At 53.1% G+C, this 14,153-nt stretch overlaps 1 protein-coding gene across 3 annotated transcripts in view; it reads right to left on the bottom strand.

Moving 5' to 3' along the window:
• KIRREL3 (kirre like nephrin family adhesion molecule 3) overlaps nt 1–14,153 on the bottom strand; it is a 342,462-nt gene that overhangs the window by 35,198 nt on the left and 293,111 nt on the right. The gene's annotated exons all lie outside the window — the stretch shown is intronic.

The following is a 14,153-nucleotide window of genomic DNA, read 5'->3' as shown; positions in this document are numbered from 1 at the left end:
GTTTGCAGCTGGTGCTGCGTGGAGCTCTGTGCAAGGTGGCCACAGACCCCAGGGGTGGCTTGGCCAGGGGATGGGGAGGAATAATACCTGCCCCATGCACGTGCATCCCATGCTGGACCACCTGCCCAGCTTGCTGATATCCTCCTGGCGAGGAGGATTAGGGATGCTGGCTTTTGCAATGGGGAGGTGTTGGCCAAAGTACAGCCCCCCCATGCCCCCCAGCTGCTCCCTGCACAAGGGGCTGGTAAGGATGCTCATCCCATGCTGGACCACCTGCACAGCTTGTCGATATCGCTCCTGGCGAGGAGGACTAGGGATGCTGGCTTTTGCAACGGGGAGGTGTTGGCCAAAGTACAGCCCCCCCATGCCCCCCGCACAAGGTCCAAGTAGGGATGCTCATCCCTCATCCCATGCTGGACCACCTGCCCAGCTTGCCGATCCTCCTGGCGAGGAGGACTAGGGATGCTGGCTTTTGCAACAGGGAGGTGTTGGCCAAAGTACAGCCCCACGTGCCCCCCGGCTGCTCCCCGCACAAGGGGCTGGTGAGGATGCTCACCCCCCTGGAAGGAAAGAGGAGACACGCTGATGGAAAAGCCATTACTATTTCAAAGGAAAAGCACAAAACTTCATGGGCTAGGTGATTCCTTCTGCAAATGGAGCTGTTTTCTTGACAGATCAAAACAAAATGCAGACGCTTTAGATCTGGCGCTCTATTAATCCTGCTGTTTAGCCCCCACCTCCTCCTCCACCCCCTCACATGAGAGGGCTGTGCACCAATCCTGTCCCCACTAATGCCTCTTTGGGCACTTCTCTTGCCACGACAGATGCTTTTGTGTCCCTCTCCTTTCACAAGTCCACCCTCTTTTGCAGTAACTCCTCTCCCCTCCTTAAGTCCTTGGCCCCAGAGTCACGGGATCATGTGAAAATTTTCCTTTTTTTTTTCCCCAAGTAAAATTACGAATGCTACATTCCTGATTTTTCTAGGTGCACTGGAAGTTTAAAACCATTCAGACGGGTCTGAAGAAGCAGGCTACAACAGCCAGCTGCCAAAACTGCTTATCCTGAGGAAATACTGGGGATGTGAGTCATCCCCTAGAGCTGGATGAGCTTGGAGGTGTCACTTCTCCCGTGGGGATTTTACCCCTTCGGCAGCGATGCTGCATTTCATTTCTCCTGCCTACATCGTCTTGACTTATCCCACCACACAATAGACATGACTAATAGTTTCACTATTATTTCTTGCGCGGATCGGGTAATCCAATTTCATCACGTGGGTTGTGTTTCCTCAAATCATTTAATGGCATTAGGCCTTTCTGGGGTCTTTCTACCCCACTCCACCCCCATAGCAGAATTTCTTTAGCCAGATTTATGGATGCTGGCATGTCGAAGCGCTAATTCTCCGCTGTGTTTATCCTCCTGCTTAATGCAGAGTGAATCCGGGCTGTGAAGCTGTTTGAACTCGCCTTTCCCTCTGCTACAGCTCTTATTTTTCACCTAAAAATAATCAGCTGTGCTTGTGGCTTTTGCAACTTTACACCTCGACGTGCAGTTTGCAGAAAAAAACCACCCAACCAAACAGCGGTAAATGGAGACAGCAAACCCCAGCTCTTCATCAGCATGAGAAACCTGCTGCCAGAGGGATCTGGAAGCTGGTGGTGGGCTGGGACTGCACGTTTCAGATCACTGAAGCTCCCAAATCTACAGGCTTCAGGGCAGAAATGATGGGCACGGTGGGCGTTCAGGCATGGCCAGAGGGCTGTGGGGTGGTGGGGGCTTTTCCAAGGGTTTGCTCATTCCTGGGTGACTCCTAAAGCTCCTCCGAGGTTTTGACCTGGGCTTGATTTTGGGATGTTTGCAAGGGCTTGGTGTTTTGATCTCTGATGGCTTCAGCAGGCACCAGGCTGACCTTGGACGGACCTCGGGGTGGTTTGTATTAACTCTTTGAGAACCAACCTCGGATGTGCCAAACTGCCACGCAACGCTCGCCGCTTTGGACACAGCCTGAGGCAGCTCCCTCCGGCTTTCCAGCCCCAGCTCTGCCCAAACTCACCGCGTCCTCCTCAAGCCCTTCCCTCCCCCTGAAGCTGCTGTTGCCATCCCAGCGTTTTTAGGCTCTATCTGTCTGCATTTTGGCACGTCCTCAGGTTGGTGTGAAGCACAGCTCCTTCTCTGGCAGGTTCCTTGGCCGGTCCTGCCAGAAGAGTTAATTATTCAGGGCAGAACTGTGTCTAGATCAAATGATTCGCGTTAGGATTATCAATGGAGGCCACTGTGCTTGCAGGCGTGCACCCCAGGTGGAGGCGGGCTGAGTCCTAATTATGTGGGAATCTTCTTGCAGAAGATGCCAAGGGCAGCGATTTCTGTGTAATGCAACACGGGGTCCTGCTGGCTGAACTGTGAGTCACTGGGGGATCTGGCAATTCATAAGGAGGAATAATAAATGACATACCCCCAGATGCAGTCCCTCCACGCTAACACGAATACGCCGGCAACAGAAAAGGTGAAGCAGAATAAAATCACAAGTTCACCAAAAGATCTGTTCGTCTTTTCGGCACGAAATTCAGCCATCCATCAATCCAGCCATCCCTCCCTCCCTCCCCAAACTCAAGGAACTCAAGTCACTATTCCTGGCCAAGCCTCTTGCATCCCCCGAGGCCACCCTGGCCACAACGCTGCTCTTCTCAGCCACATCGTGAGAAAAGAATCGAACGGGGCTGCACACTGGTTCCACACTGACCTGTAAGAGCTTTGAGATTATCTATCAACTTCTGTATAAAACGACAAGAAACAGCATTTTTTCCAAAAAAAAAAAAAAAAAAAAAGTCTCCAAAAGTAAAAACCATTAAGTCCTTAATTACACACTTCAATAGCAAAGCGGAGCTGAGCAATGAGCATCGCTTGATGCTTTACAGACAAATGGTCTCCTAATCCAGAGACAACAGCTTGTGTTTCTCCTCTGCTTTAATATTTGCCAACAGCTTCCAAGGAGATTGCATAGGAAGAGAAACCCAAGGATAACTTCGAGACTTGAAGTTAACAGAGTTACTCTGTGATCTGATGCTGGAGGAGACCAGAATCCCTTCCGAGCCTTTCTGGGATGGGCTTTGCCAGGCTGGGTGCTGTCTACACCACACAAGTAGCCAAGACACCTTCAGAGCAGGCAGAGAGGAGGCTCAGGATGCCCAGCACGTCCTCGCCACAGCTACCAACGTCACCCAGGTTCATGGAGGAAAGGCTTCCCTGCTAGAAACTGCCCCAGCCCAGCCTCTGCCAACTTCTCCCTTGCCTTCCCCTAGATGTGTTGCTTCCCAAGGAATCCTGCCTGACCTCCCAGCTGAGCAAGCCTGGGCGACGCTGGCCCGAGCTCAGCAGCGGATCCGCACACCAACACGTGGCAGGATGAGCCCTCCAACCGCCAGTGCCCAACACCAGTCCTGTGTACTGGGGAAATCGCCAGGACGCGTGTTCCTGGAGGGCAAGCGAGACCCAAGGGGTTGATTTGGGGATGCCAAGTGTCCGCTGGGATTTCCTGTGCTCATGCCATGCACGCTGGCCAACATTTTGTAGCTGTCCCGGCAGTTCTTTCAAGCAGAGACATTTCCAAGGAGGCTGCTTGGGGAAGGAGTCACATGGACAAGAACCGATGCCGACTGCAATCACCAAATCATTGCTTGTTCACTGGAGTGGAGGCGCCGTCAGGGAGAGAAGCAGATGCTGACAACTTTGTCCTGCATTTAAACCCCGCTCTAGCCCCTGAAAACTGCAATAAAGGAGCAAACCGGGAATCTAGAAGTGAAATCCTTTAGCAAAGCATCTGCGGGACTGAGGAGGGTGCAACCCCTGTGGGTGCAACCCCCCTCCCCATCCTGGGTGCTCCTTGCACACTCCTCATCATCGCACCTGGCTTGGCCCTGGTCACGTCACCCACCCTCTGGCATGAAAGCAGGAAAACCTCAAACAGAGGTGAAGGCCTCTTAAATCAATGTCTCTCCCGACTCAGAAGCTGTAAGAGGATTCATTATTTATATCGCAGAAACACAAAAGCTTAGCATATTTTAAGCTGTCTGAAACGACTTCAAGGCAATTCTTCCCCTCTCTTTTTTTTTTTTTTTTTAACAAAACACATTGAGATGTCTCTGAATCGAGAGGTGGGAGGAAACTCCCTTTTCCTTCCCAAAGAGAAAATAAAATGGAGGGATTGAGGGAGAGAAAATAAAACCTGCTGTGATCCAGCTTGGGATCACCAAGGAATGCCCATTGGGGGATGCTTGGGATCACCAAGGAATGCCCATTGGGGGATGCTCCCCATGCGATGCTGGCATAAGCCTTCAACCCTTCAATCAACCCTTCAACCCCTGAACGACTCTTTCCTGACATCACGTGGAGGTTTTGGTAGTAGGAGAGGTGAAGGAGGCATCTCTGCTGCTTCACAAGCGCAAATTCACGCAGCTGTATCCTTCAGAGGCAGCAGGAGGGGAGGTGCTGAGTGCCGGGTGTCTTTTTTTTTCCCCTCCTTCTCTCCCTTTTTACATTTTCGATTTAGTCACAGCATCTCTAATTTCCTTAGATCTGAAGCCACCTCGTGAGACTGGAAGGGAACGATATAGAAGAAAGATGAGGGGGGAAAAAAACGGCAGTAATCTTGTAAAAGTCAGTTTTGAAAAATCAATTTTCTTGTGTGACAAGATTTGCTTAAGGCTTTTCGTTCTGTGAAATCAGCCCATCATCCTGCGGGAACGCATGAAGGAAGTGGCAAGTGTGGTTTGGAATAACTTAGATTAAAGACTGTTAAATTAGGCTTGAAAAGCTGCCCCCTCTCCTTGCAAAGAGAGAGGAGATCTGGCCAGAGGAGTCGATGATGCTCCCTTCCCAGTCACCTTCCCGGTCTCCAGGAGCCTGTCTTGAAGGAGAGGTGACCAAGGAGGCTGGGAAAACCCAACCCTCCGATCTCTCCGAACCCCACGGCTGTTTAAAAGTGTTTGCAGCTGCACCTGGTAGCAAACCGTGAGGTCTTTGCTAGCACCCAGCGATGGGGCTGCACCGTTTGTTGGAACCAAGATGCTTCGGAGACACGTTCGCTCCGCTGTTGGGATGCGCGCGAGCAGAGGCTGAGGGACTTGTGAGGCTGGTGGCTCCTGCCCAAGGGGATGCTGGTGGTCCTGGCCGGGATGGGGATGGCCACAGCCGTGGTGCACCCCACATGTCCTGAAACATGACAGCAAAACGCTGCTGCCATCCTGCTCCACTGGAGAGGCTCCATCCAACGCAGCAGCTTGGCCCGGCTGCTTCACCACTCGTTTAATTTGGTGCCTTTAATCATTTCCACACCAGGGAGCGGTCCTCAGGATTACAAAGCGCTTCCCCCCTCCCCTGCCTTTCCCACCCCCACCCCCCCCTTTTGCAGCCATCAGCCTCTCTATGCTCTCTCCTAATTAGTTCCAGCTGCCTCCGAACATCTCCCACCCACTTGTTCCCACTACCCTGACAAGCCAGGGAATGGGAAGATGAATCTCCCCACGCTCGCACCTCTGTGAGCCGAGGGAGGCTCTCCCAACCCCGTCTTCCCCGGCTCACCTGGAGCCAGCGGAGCCCCTCCGGCAGCCCAGCCTCGCTTCCCAGCTGCAGGGATTTCTGTGCCTTTTATTTTACTTTTTTCTCTTTTTATTTAAAGCCTGTCTTTCCCCCTCCGCCTGCCACCCAGGCACACTCTGCTCCTTGTCAGAGGGAGCTGGCAGATGGGGCTGATGCATCACGAAGGAGATCTGAAGAATTCATTTCCCGTTTTTTTTTTTTTTTTTTTTTTTTTCTTTCCCCAGCTTTCATTTTCACTTCAGAGCAAAGGTCCAGTTGTCTGGGAGGAAGCTACAAAGACAAACCCAGGCAGGAAAACAGAGATAGTCAGGAAAAATGTTACAGTGCCGATAACTTGAGACCTCTGTGTGCTTTGCATTCATTTCAACTCCCGCTTTAGCTGCATTTTGCTATGTCTATAAATTAGATTTATGCCGTCGCTGCTGTGAAATGCCTGCGGGCCCCTTCCCTGCTCCGGTTTCTCCTGCCTCCCGTGCCGAGTTTGGCTGCGGGAGGCAGCGGGAGAGGCGACAGCCCTGCCGAGGGATGGCATATGGCCTCGGAGCGTCCTGCCGCTGGACAGACGGCAGCCTCGGCCGTCGGAGGAGCGGGGAGCAGATGGGACCCGGGGGGGAGGAAGGCGGCCAACCCAAGGAGGAGAGCCTGCACGCTGGTGTAAACCAGCACTTGCCCCAAGATGGACTAAAGGAGCGAGCTGGTTCGTGGGGGAGAGGTGCTCAGCGTGCCAAGAGATGGCTGCAAACCCGGAGTGACCGTTCCACCTGAAGATGCTGAGAAGCCTCTTGCCTGGACCAGATGCTTGCTCCCCACACCATCCCTCCTGGCTTGCAGGGGCTCCTGAGGCTCTGCAGGACCATGTGGGGCCACCCCGGGTCCCCTCGCTGTCCCCAGCAGAGATATCCGTGTATTTTTCCCCTGTGAGCGTGACCTGGAGCCGGATGGATGTGGGGGAGCGTGCCCCTACACCCACGGACTTCACACCTTGTCTGCAGTCGCTGGCTGCTCTGCAGTGTGTTTCAAATCCTTGACAGTCCCTTTTAAATATTAATAGAGATGTGATTGTAATTTAATAAGAGCTTAATATTGCAGATCCCCCTTCCTCGGCAGAGGCTGCTGGGGAGACAAAAAATGTGCCAATTAGGTAGTGGTCTCGGTGATCAGAAGCTCTGGGGAACGCGGGGTACAGGGGGGATGCTCACTTTTATTCTGGGCCTTTCATGAAAGGGCAGAAGAAAGCAAGCAACACAGCAAACACACCAACTCCCAGGAGACATTTTTCAAAGCCGTCTGAATTTCCTATTAAAATATATTCCAGTCTTACAGTGCCAGAAGAGGGAAAATGGCCACTGCTGCGGCTTGGCGGCAGGCAGTGCCAGGCATGCCCATGAAATGGATCATTTGCCACTTCTCTGTCCAAAGTTGCCAATGAAACGCATTGCCCTGGATCTCTGCATCAGCTCCCCACGACTCAGCAATCCCTTCTGGCCTTCACAGCCTACGGATCTGTGAGCATACCCTGCAGCAGATAAACGTGCCAACCCTGGTGTCACGGAAGAGCATTAAACTCCGAACACATCCTCCCCTGGCCTTTCACCCGGGAGCAGAGATGCTGTGTGCATCCAGAAGCCCAGCAGACCAAGCGAAGGAGCTATGGACACCTAACTGGAAGAGAGACTCCCAGTGCCAGGGGTGATTTTTCCTTCTGCTCAATGGTCCTGGCAGCAGGAAACCATCCCCAAGATTCTTCCACCCCCAAGACCCAAATTCCTTGACTCTACAGATGAAGCGTGTGGCTTCATCCTGATCAGATGGAACAGGGTGCATCCATCCACCAGCCCAGCTCTCCTCACTGCCTGGACATGGGGGCTGAATCCTGCTGCAGATGCATCCCTGAAGGCAGCCCTCTGGCATGGGGGACCCCATCCAAACAGGTCTGATCCCTGAGGAGCGACTGTGAGGAACGAGGGATGGGAATCCTTGGCTCCTGCCCCCAAATCAGTGACTTGCCCACCTTCATTCCTTTTCTGCTCTAACCGGGGCAGGGGCTGCTGCTTCTCTCTTGCCCAGGGGATTTGTTTTGGAGAAGTTGGATCTACGTGTTGAGCCCGGTGCCTGCGTGATGATAGATGTGCTTCCAGCCACCAGCTGGTCCAGCTGTGGGGCAGTGCAGGTGCAGCGATTCACCCAAGCCAAGCCAGGGCTGGCCACCTGCTCGTTCCCTCCTCCGTTCCCCATCCCTTTGATAAGGCTTTCCCAGTTTCCTATGTCTCCTGGCTTTGTTCCTCTTCCACCTAATGTCACCCACTGGCACACACTCGTATTCACTGGCTCTCAGCCACGTAGCAAAGCAATGCCAAGCCACGAGGGAGCTGGTTCAAGCATCTGAGCAAACTTCCAAGCCACGGCAGAGCTGCTTCCAGCAGGACATGGGACACACGCTCTTGGAGAACATCTCCACAGCAGCCTTGAAGCGTCTCATGAATAAATCTGGTAAGATGCCAGCGGGTCTCGGAACTGTGCAGATGAGACCCGAAGTAAAAAGAGCATCAAAAACTCTTTGCAGTTTGAACTTCTCCTCTGGGTTTGTTAAAACAAAATGTGGGAACGTGTCTCCATGGATTGAATGCCTCCGAGACGGCATGGCGTGGGACAGGCAGGCTGATGTGTGTTGTTATTTTCTCCTTCTTTTCTCAGAGCTCCCCGATGTCAGGTGCAATTTTTCTGTACCTACCCAAACCCCAACAAAGCTGCCACTTTCTCCCCCAGCAGCCGAAACACTGGCAGACCCGTACTTGGGCATGACGGACGATTCTTGGAGACGGCAGATTGACTGAAGCTGCTTGGGTTCTTCATCCACACGTCTCCCTGAGGCTGGGTGGGAAATGCTCGCCCTGCATCCCAGCCGGCACGAGGACCCTGTGGAGCAGGGTGGTGGAACGGGCCTGGTGCTGGATCTCTTCCTGCAAAATTCCTGTTGCTCCTGCAAACGAGTTGCAAACAGTTGCAAAGTTGCAAAGGAGCAACAAGTCACATCTTTGTGTTTTCCCCTGTGCAAAGGCTGGGGCACAGTCTCCCATCAGGTGCGTTCAAGCCCCACTGCCTTTAAAGAAAACCTCTTTTAAGAAGCACTTGAGTTTGCATTAATATTTGATGAGCGACAGCATGCTGTTGGTTCAAAGATAAAACAGTGTTTGCCAAGCAAGAAGGTCTTTTCTACAGACCGGAGCCCACTGAGAGAACAATCAAACAATGCTCCTGCCACTAGGCAAGCCACGCGGTGCCTCAGTGATGACGCTGGGGCTGGGGACACAGGGATGCTGTGGGCTGGCTCCGAGCTCCAGCACAGCCTGACCAGGCAACGTCTGGGATGACGGTGGGGCTCAAGCCCTGACCTGCAGCTGCACTTCACCGAGCTGGCTGATGCAGGAAGATCTTCACAGCAGTATTTGGGCAGGTGGCACTTCTTGTGCTTCAGCCCAACCACGGCAGGTGGAGCTTGCTTGGACTGCACAAAACGCAACCCCCCTTCCGCTACGGGGTGGGGAAGAAGTGGTGTAGCACCATTCCCTGGGTGGCTGCTAAAGAAATGCCTCCCAGCTCCTCCTGACCTCTCCTGCTGCTGCAGCATCAGCTGGATCTTCTCCCATGTCCCACAGTTATGGAGAGTTGTGTGTGTTGTTCGCAGCTGACGTACTTAACGCCGGAGCCGGACGCTTTGCAGGAGTGGGGAGGGACAGCGCTCTCCTTCCATCTACGTCTGGTTGTCTGTCCGTCAGCCCCACGCCTTGTCTTGGAAGTGCAGTGGTCCCCAGGACTGCAGCGATGCTGGAGGGCTCCTCAAAACATCCCCCCTCGCGCCTACAAAGCCAACGTGATTTGCAAAAGTCTCTGCTAGCCTTGGGGGTGAGAGCACTGCATCCAGGCACGGCAGTGAGAGATGTATTATTGCCCTGCCTGTACCAACTCCCCATCGCTCTGCAAAAATAATCATCAGAGGAGCCCAAAAGGCTGAGGGACGCTGCCTCTTGCAATATTAAACTTTCCCATTTTCTTCTGCCACTTTAAAGATTCTCTTTCTTACCGCGAGTGATAAATAATAACAGCAAAAAAACACCCCACAGACACACAACAGACTTCAAAAGCCAAGAGAAGATTGGCAAATAGAGAGATCTGAAGTGAGCAAAGAGGAGGCCTGGTTGTGAGTCGGTTCACGTAGCCCCGACTTCTGTTGCTTTCCATTAATTTTACCCACCATCACAGGTGGCAGAACAACGGCGACAGCTAATTACTCTCTCTCCCTTTCCCTTTCTTACCCGTTCGCTCGCAGCAAAAGAAAAAGTCAGTAAATTCCCCAATCCCCCCCTCCCCATCCCAGAACCGTCCACCGAGACGCAGAAGCGCGTGGGAAGCGTGTTATTAGAGGAAGACGAGGCGGTGCAGTTTGCCCACACATATGTTGGCTGCCCGGTGGAGCCGTTCGTGCCGCTGCCGCCCCAGCCTGGCACCGCGGCTGCGTGATGCTCTGCCTGCAAACCAGCTGGCAGGGGCAGGCAGCGGCTGCAGGCAAGGGGAGAGGCAGGGGCAGCTCCCCCCCATCATCGTGGGGAAAGCAGGGAGACTCCTTGGGCTTTCACCCCACGGTGCTGGAGCGGCTGGGGACACGGCCAAGGTCCCCGTGAGCCTTTCTCCAGCAGCAGCAAGGAGCGGCGGAGCAGCGGTTCGGTGGGCTGAGCTGCTCTTTTGGTGCAAAGGGAACGTTTATCCCAGGTGGAGGTGGGATAAATCCCAGGCCAGATGGGGTGTAAGACCCTATAGAGACCATAGGATATGTCTGTGCAAAGATTGCTCTATACGGTGAGCAGGAAAACATGCAAATGAGCAAAATGAGCACAAACGAGCAAAAAACCTGCTGCCAGGGTTAATTCACCCCGATGCCAAAAAAACCCTGCTCACACACTGCTGGGATGCCTCCCAGCACTCTGCCCAGCCCCCTCTGCTTGCTTTTGGTGACACTGGCCTATCCCGAATCCAAAAGCGAGTGACAGCCCAGGTGACATCGTGGGCAACCAAACCCTCCTGGGAAAAAAGACGCTCCTCATCAAGAAATCGTTGCTGCCAGGGCGGGAGGAGGATGGGGATTTCAGCTCCCAGGACATCCTCTGCTAGGAAAAGGGGCAGAGGAACCATGTCATGGCAAAGGACACCCTGCCCCCCAACATCATCAGATGCCAGCACATTTTAAGGCAAAGGGGTTCTGGCTTTTTTTTTTTATTTTTTTTGTCTCCCATTAGAAAATGCCACCGAGGCCAAACATTTAGGGGAAGCCTGTCAATTCTGACAAACTGTCATTAATCTCGCCCCCAGAGAGAAGATGCGGTGCAGGCTGGAACTTTCCACGCTGGCTCTGGGAGCAGATTGCTCCAAGGTCTCCTTTCTAACCAGGTTTCCCTTGCATTAAAAACTACACATTATCTGATGTATTATATAAGAGAGCACGAAGAAAACCTCTTAAGGAAAAAAGCAGCTGCCTTGATTTCATCAAAACGGTATTCTCTGTGAGGGCTTTGGGGGCAAAGGGGTTTTTTTTGCCTCTTGGGAAATCGTGTTGAATTTTGTTTCTTTTCTCTTGCCACCCTAACAAAGACAGCGAGGGGGCTGTGCTTAGAACCCCAGGTCGGCAGGACCACAGGGCTGGCTTAGCTGCTTCTTGCTAACGAGCAGCACGGTTCACGGATGCTGCCGAGCATCTCTGGGTGAAGCCTTTGGGTGGGATGCTCGGCACCGCTTGCTTTTCCCTGCCAGAGAAACCGGGGGTGCAAACCCTGATGCGAAACTCGTCGCCCCTTGCAAATTCAAGCCATGTGACAGCTTGCTCCTGTATTCGAAGCAGGGATGGCCCTGCGGAGCCGGCTGTGGATTTATGCCCAGAAAAGGGGTTTTACGTTGTTTAGCCCTTTTTCCTTTGTGTTCAGAGCTGTTTACTGACAAACATATTGGGAGGTATTAAAAATAAATGTCGGCTGAAGACCAAGATCTGGTATCTCTATCTGAGGGTGAGGGAAGCCTTAAGAGATACGTAAGAGTGGTTTTCTCACACAGGGGAAAAAAAATCATGCTTTCTATCTATTTTTTTTTTTAAGGCAGAATAAGTTCGTTTTCACCAGTGCTGGAGTCCTGAGTGGCCCTGGGGACGACCCTGAGCTCATGCCCTGCCTTTTCCCACCTCTGAGTATCTCAGTCGTGGGGCTTTACATCCCACCCCTCCACCCACCTTCCCTCCTCCTTAGTGCGGGGGTGGTGCTGGGGGCTCCGTGCTCAGGTGTCCTGCTCCAGAGGGCTCCGAGTTTTGGTGCCAAAACATCTGTCACCGTTACAGCGTTAGAGAAGAGCTTTGGGATCTTTGGGAAGGGAAATGAATCCCCCTCGATCAATCAGAGCCATCAAGCAGAAGGAAATCCTGCTGAGTGCTGCTGAATCCTGTTTGCTTGTCACAGTGGTAGGGAAAAAGCCTGTGTGATGTTAAGGGAACTGCAGAAAGGAAAAACTTGAAATGCTTGAATTTTTCTTGCCTCTTCCCCACTCCCCCCTCCCCCCCCCAAAAAAATATTTCTTTTAAGGGAAAGCATAACCTGAAAAAAAAGTGCAATTGGTTTTGATAGTAAAGCCCATCAGAAACAGATCACAAAAGCCCTTTGCAGCAAAGCAGAAATCCCAGTGCTCAGGCAGCAGGAAGGGTGAAAAGGTGACAAGGTGACAAGCCACGTGGCCTTGGGATGGGTGAGAAGGGATGAAGCAGGACGAGAAACCCTGCACTAACGAGACGGCACCGAAGAGGAGAGCAGCGTGGCGCGTCCATCTGCTGTTTGGAGGAGAAAAGCAACCCAGCGTTCCTCTGGCCGTGTACCCAGAGGGTGGAACCATCCACGAGGAAGGAGCAAACCCAGACCGGGTCCCTCAAGGCTGCCCCAGCGTGCCGGGGAGCGGCGCAGGGTGGGTGCAGGACTGATGTGACAGCCCCTGTTGCTGCAGATCAGGCCAGGTGACCCGTCTTTGGAGCAGAAATTTCGCCTAGCTCTGGTTCCTTGGCCAAAGGCGGCTGTTTTGCCTTCAACCGTACCAGAATCAATCACGGCATAAGACCCACGTGGGACGTTTGCCCAGATCCTTACCCAGATTGTCATGCGCTTCGTTTTCCTCCTAACTGTAAATATGAAAACAGGGCTATTTGTATCTTTGACATTAATTGACTTCTCAAATTAATAACTCTTCTGTGTAACTAGGAACACAATTATTGCTTTGTTGTGCTGATAGCAGATATCCAGCTGGAAGGAATCATTCCTACCAGCGAACTCGATTGTACTAATTAATCTGTATGAGCCTAACAGGAGGCGGGTCACGGTAACCTGTCCCCGGAGGTGCCTCCTCTGTTATTATCAACTGACGCTGTTGCAAAAACAGAGCTGATTGCATGAACAGAGCTGATTGCGTGCCGGTGCGTGCACGCTCGTAACTTCCAGGAAGGAGTGATGAGCGGCTGATCGCGGCGCTGGGACTGGGGGTACCCAGCTGCTGGGAAATGGCTCCACGCTGGCTCAGACACGGGCCCCCCCAGCCAAGCCCCGGAGCCAGGAGGCTGAGCACGATGCGCTCTTCTTGCAAAGCGTGGTGACAACCTGCCCCGCTTTCCATACCTGTATTTTTGTCTGCTCAGACCAAGAAACCTTTGCGAGAAGAGGTGTTTTCTAATGCTCGCAGCCCTCACGCCCATACCCGTACCCAACAGCCCCCGGCAGCGACTCTGCTGGGTGCAGACCCCATCGTTCTGTGGTGAACGAGACCCACCGAACGCAACACAGTGAGCAACGAGCCTCGCTGCTGCCTGGTACGGTTGTGCTCGGGGTCCTGCTCATCGCTCCCTGCAGTATCTTGCTAAAACTCTCCAGGGGAGGCTTGGGACTGCCTCAGCAGGCAGGGAGCCCCACGCACCGCCTTCATCCTGCGGCTGCTGCGGTTGCAACTGATGCATTTGCTCCCCCCTGTGATGGCTTCGTCAGTGCCGAACAGCCCCTCAACCACTTGTGCTTTGAGCTCACTGCGGCCAGTGGAGGGGTACTGAAGACCCCGACTAGTGGCAATGATCCCACCCTCTCAAGGAGAATGTCCCACTCAAGGAGAACCCATATACCCCATGTCTCCAGCCCAGGCAGCTCCGCTGTGGCCCCCCCTGAGCTCTGCTCCCCGCTGCTGGTGTTGGGGAGTATTACGGCGGTTGCTGAAGGGTTACACGGAGACGGCAATGCAGTTGTATTGTTCAAACCATAAAAGAGTATGCAAAAAAAAAAAAAAAATTAAAAAGAAAAAGGAATTTTCCCATAATAGACTTTTCACTCGGCGCGCTTTGCTCGTTATGTCCCCAAACAGATGGCTCCGCCAGCTCGGTGCCAGGCCTCTTAATCCACTCCAAAGCACCAATGAATCTCTGACCGAGGACTTGCTGCATGCAGCAAAACGTAGCAGACGGCCCAACGTGGAGGCAATTGGAGCCTCTCAACGTGTAACAA

Source organism: Falco rusticolus, chromosome 16 (assembly GCF_015220075.1).
Source record: "Falco rusticolus isolate bFalRus1 chromosome 16, bFalRus1.pri, whole genome shotgun sequence".
Classification (NCBI taxonomy): domain Eukaryota; kingdom Metazoa; phylum Chordata; class Aves; order Falconiformes; family Falconidae; genus Falco; species Falco rusticolus.
This window is presented reverse-complemented; position numbering and strand designations above follow the sequence as displayed.